The 8,782-nt window shown below is 43.9% G+C and overlaps 1 long non-coding RNA gene across 1 annotated transcript; it reads left to right on the top strand.

The window, feature by feature from the left end:
- Window positions 1-4,051: 4,051 nt before the first annotated feature.
- On the top strand, window positions 4,052-8,388 carry LOC147006974 (uncharacterized). The gene is made up of 2 exons (XR_015054501.1): window positions 4,052-5,813; window positions 7,911-8,388. It is a non-coding gene; the product is annotated as an uncharacterized LOC147006974 (long non-coding RNA).
- The last annotated feature ends 394 nt before the right edge of the window (window positions 8,389-8,782 follow it).

Here is an 8,782-nt window from a genome sequence, read left to right as displayed (position 1 = left end):
GTCTGTTTGAAAAGTGTCTGATGTTTGCTTGAAAAGTGTGTGATGTCTGTTTGAACAATGTGTGATATTTATTTGAAAAGTTTGTGATGTCTGTTTGAAAAGTTTGTGATCTGTGTGATGTTTGTTAAAGTGTGTGATGTTTGTTTTAAAAGTATGTGATGCGTGTGATGATCACACCCTTTTTCTTTCAAATTTCATTATTTCAAAGCTCCACTTGAAATTCTTTCAAAGCTCCACTTGACGAAATCGTACAGTGCATCAAAGACTGCTTTCAACACTCCGAAACAAATAAAGCATCAATTAAACACCAATCAACAAACTTCAAGTGTTTATGTATTTCCACAACACTGACAAAGGTTCTTACAAAATGCATTCAACTTGTATTATTTGTCATATCAATATTTTATCCCTTTCCTTGTTATTTTTTCCTTTCCAAAACATGCTAAAATATACAGAAATCTCAGTTGTACATATACTCAAAACATTCATCTCATTTGCTATTTCCATGTAAAAGCAAACAGTCTTTATCAGGGTTCCAATTTGTCATCAATAATTCTTTTCACCAAAAAAATATTCCATTATCCATGCAAAAATATGAAAGTAAGCTTCTTCTTTCAAGTACCGAATCCAACGCATTTCGATTTTTCACAGTTACCATTTTAACATTTGCAATCATTATCTGCTAAACAATCCACAGTTTCATTCACAAGCAGTTCCAGAGCAACTGCCATTATTTATTTGTTTTTCCAGTTAACTTGGCACTTTTGTGCTGATGAAAGATGGTCGTCAGTGTTAGAAATACCTCAACTTACTTATGTAAACGTACAAGAAGTACCACTCAATAAAAATCATGCACTTGTCCAATTAATCAGAAGACAGATAACATAGGTAATATTTAAATTGGCTTGAAGCATCATTGCACTCTTTTCAATATATAATTCTTTTATTTTGACTGATTTAACATTTATTTCATCATTATGTTTTCTGTACTCCGCATAATTCTCGTTTATTCTTTTGTTTGTCTTTCCACAAATTGTAGAGTCATTTTATTTAAATTACAGTCAGGTCAGTATCATCTCCTAATCAGTGAGAGCAATACAGTTACAATACATGGTACAATTCCTAATTCCATTTAATTGATTTCATGATTGCTGTTGGTCTCGCCATTCTTTATCATCTTGTATATTATTTCCGAGTTTGTGGTTTCGTGTCGCGCTATCTTCGACTTTGTTCAGCGCTCGAGTAACGTGATATTCGGCTTACATTATCTCAAAGACCATATGAGGTGCATGGTACAAAAAAGTAAATAAAATGGTTCTGAAACAGTGAAATCATATTCCACTTACTGCATTAAAGTAAAATTACTACTGATACTCTGCATCAGATCCTTTCTCAAACACACCCACTCCAACATGTTGCGCAGAGCGCGGGTTCTGCTAGTTCTGCATTATGGTTACGTAAATACCATGGTTTTTTTCCCTTATAACTTGATTTCTAATATGTAGTGTTGACAAATCTGTCGATCAATTTAATAACAGAGACCCTTTTCCAATATTATGTAAGTACCTTAACTTAATATATTATGATCTTGATTCAATTCTCAGTAACTTTTTCCTATCCTCAATTAACAGATTATCAAAGTCCTAAGGTAAAGGATTCTCAATTTGAAATCTCAAAACAAAAGTTTATATCAATTATGACCAAAAGAAACATCATGGTTCGTACCCAATTAGTAATTTTCCCCCAATTTTCCTATTTTTATGAGCTTAGTCTGAAAGTAACTAACACGGTTTCCATACACTATCTCCATTTTTTATGTATTTGACAACCAATCCGGTAAAAGGTGTGTGAAAATCACTTTTCTGATTAATATCACATACAAACATTATCATGAGTATCACTTGTTGGTCCCATTGATCCTAAGATTATCCCCATCACCACCATTACCGGTCAAAACACACTGGTGTACCGTGTCTAGGTGTTCGCAAAACATTGTGCAGATCACACCTGTGTGTTCGGTTATCATAATTCACAAAATAGATTCCCAAATAATTCAAAGATAAGTTATTCATAGGAGTAATGATTAAACATGAGTAATTCACAGCAATATCATTGTCGTCGCAGAGTGATTCCATCCATCCATCAAACCCTTTCTGCTGTCCAAGCATTTAAATCCCCCTTAACATCCAATCGACATTATTCCAATCCTCTACCATTGTGACAATAAATAGAATTATCCGATGAAATCTAATGAATTTACCCTGACAGGTAGAGGCCCATATAAACACAACAGACATGTTTTTTTTTCCCTGTCCGTTTCCCGCACAGAAAGCTATGCAATGAATCTCAACGTATGAGGAGGAAATTAGGCCCATCAATCCTGTGTAATCATGGCGTGTGGTGTAAGTCCTTCTCTTTGCTTCATTAGTTCGCGCTCTCTGGCGGCTTGTTTCACCTCCACCGCCGCTCCTTCCTTCCAGATCGATGTCGTTGCTAAGCAACCATTCCTCTACATCCCATAATCCTCCACGCCTCGGTCCCGCGTCGCTCACCATCCAAACTGTTGTCCAATGTCGGTAAAATTGTACAGTACACAAAGAGCACGAATCTTCGCAGATACGGTGGCCGTGAAGATATTAAAAAAAAACGCGTTTTAAAATACCAACTCCATGCGCATTTCAACACAATAGCTACCAAACCATTAAAACTTGCTGGGTTGAGCAACCAGAAGATTACCTTCACAATGCCTGCGATAGCTCGCCCCCCCGTTCAAATGGACTTCTCTTTCATCTCATCCCCGAGCTGAGCTGAGATTCAAACACATTGTGGAGAGGGCTGGCCAATCACCCACAGTGAGGGTTTTTTTTTCCGTCCGGTCACGAAGCCCAATCAACAACAACAACAACCGCAAATAACATTTATTACCGCCAAAAGGATTGTCGTTCTCTATGTCCGAGAATGCGTGCACTCATTCGCGAACGATAAAAAATCGAGCAATCCTTGGTTTCAACATTTTCAACATATATTTCTTGGAATCAATCTCGTATCCTGAATGTAATTCGATTCGGCCGCGTGATGACGTCATCACGCACTCACACAAACCCGTAACGTCGATCAGCCTTATGAAACATGCAAGGTGGAAACAGAACTGAATTTGAATTTAAAATCAAAATGATGCTCCGAAGAAACTATCCATTTATCACGTACCACGTACAGTGTTCAAAGCCAAAACAGCATACAGAGTTTATCGGACCATGAGAAAACCCGAGCCTTGGTCCATTTGACATCCCACAGCTTCACCACAGCACGAGGACTGGAGGGAATTCTCACACATAATCTCCAAACTGTCTGCCGAAGTGGTTTTAATTATTCAATTCCCTATAGAGTTCACACACAGACACAGACAGACACAGACAGACACACACACACACACACACACACACACACACACACACACACACACACACACACACACACACACACACCGGTAAAAACACTCTCAATGACATTCGCCCATCACTATGAATTAACAACACGTGCAGAACCAGTCATCCTCGTCCTTCCTCCGGATTTGGTGTGCGCAATTCACCTCCTCCAAAGTCTTCACATTTACGATGACGACCAATCATTATCTCCATACAAACATACAAGTTGTTCCACACATACAAGTTCCAGGTTGGAACACTTAACTTACATCGAACACAAACTCAACCTTCCCACTCACATTGTATTCGCCTCCTCGCTCGTTTACCTTGTGTACGTCCTGTCTCAGCTTGTGACTCCGTGAGCCAAGGTGCTAACGCCCTCCAGGGTGTTTCATTCTGTCTCGAGCATCCCACTCTCCCCTCCGCCAACACAGACCTGACGGTGTGTCCTATCTTTGGATCTAAGGGCCCGGTCAGTGAGAAGGGATCCTGTCTTCCCGCTGTCCATGTTATCCAGCCCTGTACTCCCTCACAACATGTTCCTTTGGGTAACTATGTTCTTTGAAGAGTTATTCCCCATTGTATGTTCTTAACTTGTCACGAGCCTTATAGCCTTGAAACGTGTCTCCTTTAATCGGACCGGAATCCCCTTGTCTTACCTACCGCCTGATAGCTCTCTTTTCTCCTTTTAGTGTGCAGGATCAGAGACCCGCTCTTCTCGATTACCTTAAAGCTTTTCTTCCTCTGAAGGACTCTAGACCCTCCCAACAATTACCCCAGGACTCTAACCTGTGGTCACAGGACTTGAACCTGTATCCCCTGTTTCACTCGGGCTTTCCTTGCCCTCTGACCCAAACCCGGTCACCTAATCCGGCCTGACAGCCCCGATGCTCCTCCAACAAACCGCATTCGACTTTCCTCATTTACCGTGGAGGTAAATGGAGACCCTGTGGAGACCCCGAGGCTGCACTCAACGGAGATCCCTCCGGATCGCGGCGTTCAGGACCCGACAGCGTCCCATCTGGGTCGCCAGATGTGATGATGACCCTCACCAATCCTGGCCAAGAATTGAGAGGAGTCAACTGAGGATTCTCGAATATACGGTTTATTGAAGTTGCACAGCACACTTGCAAGCGGAGGTGGCACAGGGACCAACCACAGCAGTCAGAACCTGTACCACACTAAAGGTTACACTCCAAAGGTTTCCGATATAAAACCTATTCCAAGGCGGAGAAAAGCAAGGAAAGAAACAAAGATGAAAGTGGGTTTTTTCCCCGCTCCCTGCGGCCCTCGGGGAGAATTATCAGTAAACAGCTCCTTTGTCACGCTTCAGACAGCGAGAAAGCGCCGGCACGTGTTCATAAACAGGAGCAAATCCTTTGTAGATCTCCAAGACTTGTTGACACTCCACTGGAATTCATAACAGCCTGCAGACGCTGCTCTGTGGCAAGGCCATGGCTGGCTTGTTGATATTACATTTTAACACATCGTACAGCAAATTGTAAAACGAGGGCAAAAGCTTGGAAACACAATTTGAAGCAACCAGGACAAAGGTTTGAATCCTGACACCTGGTTAATGCAATTGATGAATGTTTAAATAAGTCAAATGTACAAATATGGGCCAATGGGGCCATCACCTAATATGTCATAACACAACACATTTCTTATCATTTCAGGCAAAAGTGTTTTGGCCAGAAATGACAGCCAATTTAACTTGCAGCAAAAAAGTTACATTTCTGAAACTCCATTGTTACAATTTAAAATACATTAATATAAATTTTTCCCCCACATGCTCATGAATTACTTTACTTTAACCGTACCGGGCGGTGTAGCAGGTGGCGGCGAGTTCGACGGTGAATACTCATGATGAACTTCACTTTAACCTCACCGGGCGGTGTAGCGGGTGGCGGCGTGTTCGGCGGTGAATACTCATGATGAACTTGACTTTTACCTCACCGGGCGGTGTAGCAGCTGGCGTCTTGTTGGGCGGTGAATGCTCATGGTTAACTTCACTTGAAACTCAGCGGGCGGTGTAGCGGCTTGCGGCTTGTTCGGCGGTGAATACTCATGATGAACTTGACTTTAACGGTACCGGGCGGTGTAGCAGCTGTCGTCTTCTTAAGCGGTGAATGCTCATGATTTCCTTCACTTTAACCTAACCGGGCGGTGTAGAAGGTGGCGGCGTGTTAGGCGGTGAATGTTCTTCTGTGACACACTTTTTTTTCATTGTACTTGTGAATGAGATCGTGCGAATGTTTAAACTAAATAATAGATCATCATCGGGCGGCGCCAACGCGAACGGCAGAGGGAGATGGGGAAGGAGAAGACGTGGCACGAACCTCGAGACGCCTTGTTGTTTTCTCATCCCGTCACGCGTCGTCCTGACCAGTGAGTGTCCCACACGCTTCGGCTTTGGTTCCCTTTGTCCCTCTCCCTCTCCCTCTCCCTCTCCCTCTCCCTCTCCCTCTCCCTCTCCCTCTCCCTCTCCCTCTCCCTCTCCGTTTTTAATTACTTTCCCCTCATTATGGAGCCTTCTTCATTGGTTCCTGAGTCGGTATTTCTCGTTCCCTTGAGCCGCACTCGCCGTCCCCAGTTTGACCCGATTTCGTGCTGTGGAGACGTGAACGTGCTGTGTGCGCCATTTCTTCGTCCCCGTCGCGACTTTGAGTTTTGTAACATGTTGATTTCCCATTGTTCGTGGAGTCTCGTGTTTAATACCCACGCTCGAGGTTTCTTGATCTGTTTGTGAAGATCCGGATCCGGATTCGACTTCAGGAAGTTTGAATTCATTCTTCACCTTTGAGAGATTGGGACAAACTGATGTACATGGAACGATGTCTCAAACATGTGTGTTGGGCTCGAAATGTTCTCGTGGATCAGGCTTTGTGTGCTGGAGGTGTGTGTGCTCCACCGAGTGTCCGAGTTCTTCGTGATATCGACGTGAGATGGACCGTGACGTGTTCATGGGGTTTTACCGACGAACAAATAATCTCACTTCAGTTTCCTCCAAACTCTTAATTACATTTTCACATCTTTTGTTTCTTCTTTTTTTTCTTCAATTTGTCTCTTGGGTGGATCGACAATCAAACATCGACACTCCCATTATCTCTCTCTCTCTCTCTATCACTCTATCACTCTATCACTCACTGTCTCTCTGTCTCTCTGTCTCTCTGTCTCACCCTCCCCCCTCTTCTCTCTCTCTCTCACTCTTTCTCTCTCTCTCTCACTCACTCCCTCTCTCACTGTCTCTCTGTCTTTGTCTCACCCCTCCCCCACCTCTTCTCTCTCACTGTCTCTCTATCTCTGTTTCACCCCTGCCCCCCTCTTCTCTCTGTCTCCCTGTTTCTCTTTCTCTTTCTTTCTCTCTTTCTCTTTCTCTTTCTCTTTCTCTCTCTCTCTCTGTCAGTCTCTCTCTCTCTCTCTCTCTCTCTCTCTCTGTCTCTCTCTGTCTCTCTGTCTCTCTCTCTCTCTGTCTCTCTCTCTCTCTCTCTCTCTCTCTCTCTCTCTCTCTCTCTCTCTCTCTCTCTCTCTCTCTCTCTCACACACACTCTTTCTCTGTCTCACCCCCCCTTCTTTCTCTGTCTCTGTCTCACCCCCCCCCCCTTCTCTCTCTCACTCTCTGTCTCACCCCCCCCTCTTCTGTCACTTTCTCACTGTCTCACTTTCTCACTTTCCTACTGTCTGTCTCACTGTCTCACTCTCTCACTGTCTCACCCTCTTCTCTCTCTCTGTCTCTCTCTCTCTCTCTGTCTCACCCCTCCCCCTTCTCTCTCTCTGTCTCACCCCTCCCCCTTCTCTGTCTCTGTCTCTGTCTCACCCCTCCCCCTTCTCTGTCTCTGTCTCACCCCTCCCCCTTCTCTGTCTCTGTCTCACCCCTCCCCCCTTCTCTGTCTCTGTCTCACCCCTCCCCCTTCTCTGTCTCTGTCTCTGTCTCACCCCTCCCCCTTCTCTCTCTCTGTCTCTGTCTCACCCCTCCCCCTTCTCTCTCTCTGTCTCTGTCTCACCCCTCCCCCTTCTCTCTCTCTGTCTCTGTCTCACCCTCCCCCTTCTCTCTCTCTGTCTCTGTCTCACCCCTCCCCCTTCTCTCTCTCTGTCTCTGTCTCACCCCTCCCCCCTCTCTCTCTGTCTCTGTCTCACCCTCCCCCCTTCTCTCTCTCTGTCTCTGTCTCACCCCTCCCCCTTCTCTCTCTCTGTCTCTGTCTCACCCCTCCCCCCTTCTCTCTCTGTCTCTGTCTCACCCCTCCCCCCCTTCTCTCTCTGTCTCTGTCTCACCCCTCCCCCCTTCTCTCTCTCACTCACTGTCTCACTGTCTCGCTGTCTCTGTCTCACTGTCTCTCATTGTAAAAACAATGAAACGCTTTGTCATGCATATGTAGATTACATAACACTTGTCCCTCTTTTTCAGTTTTTACATGATATTATTTTAAAGATGGGTCTTACTTTTTCCTTGGTGAAATTTATTTATGGTTTCCCTATTTCCTCTAGTTTAAAATCTGAGACTGGTTTGGCCAGGTTTTTGGTTGCTGAAGCAAAAATGGCAATTTATAAGACAAGGAAAAAGAAGGTGGAATCTGCGGATGCTTGTTCTTGTGTTTTATTAACCTTTTGAACTTTAGTTGTGTCTCGCATTCAGCTTGATTTCTTTTTCTGTTGCAAGTTTGGGAGAATGCAGGATTTTGTTGACAAATGGTGTGTAAAAAATGTTCTTTGCTCTGTTGTAAATGAATCACTTGAGTTTCCCTTCTGATTGAAAATGTATGAATCAACCTAAAATGTTTTTTAATAATTGGTTGTTCATCTGTTTTGGTAAAAAATTTTTCTCCCTTTATAAATAACCTCTTGTCTGTTCAAATATATTTTGTTTGCTTGCTGTGAAAAACAGTGAAGTGTTGTGCTGATGCCTTTGTCTCATTGGTGAGACACCTTTTTATACTTTTGTAATAAAAGAATATAAAAACTCAAATCTGTGTCTCTGTGTCTCTGTGTCTCTGTGTCTCTGTGTCTCTGTGTCTCTGTGTCTCTCTGTCTCTCTGTGTCTCTCTGTCTCTCTGTGTCTCTCTGTGTCTCTCTGTGTCTCTCTGTGTCTCTCTGTGTCTCTCTGTGTCTCTCTGTGTCTCTCTGTGTCTCTCTGTGTCTCTCTGTGTCTCTCTGTGTCTCTCTGTCTCTGTGTCTCTGTGTCTCTCTGTGTCTCTCTGTGTCTCTCTGTGTCTCTCTGTGTCTCTCTGTGTCTCTCTGTGTCTCTCTGGCTGTCTCTGTGTCTCTCTGGCTGTCTCTGTGTCTCTCTGGCTCTCTGTGTCTGTGTCTCTCTGGCTCTCTGTGTCTGTGTCTCTCTGGCTCTCTGTGTCTGTGTCTCTCTG

The sequence above is a fragment of the Eptatretus burgeri genome, unplaced genomic scaffold (genome assembly GCF_056783735.1).
Source record: "Eptatretus burgeri isolate ZD-2024b unplaced genomic scaffold, Ebu_testis_v1 Ebu_testis_scaffold_932, whole genome shotgun sequence".
Classification (NCBI taxonomy): domain Eukaryota; kingdom Metazoa; phylum Chordata; class Myxini; order Myxiniformes; family Myxinidae; genus Eptatretus; species Eptatretus burgeri.
The sequence above is the reverse complement of the archived record's forward strand: the minus strand, read 5'-3'. Positions and strand labels throughout refer to the sequence as shown.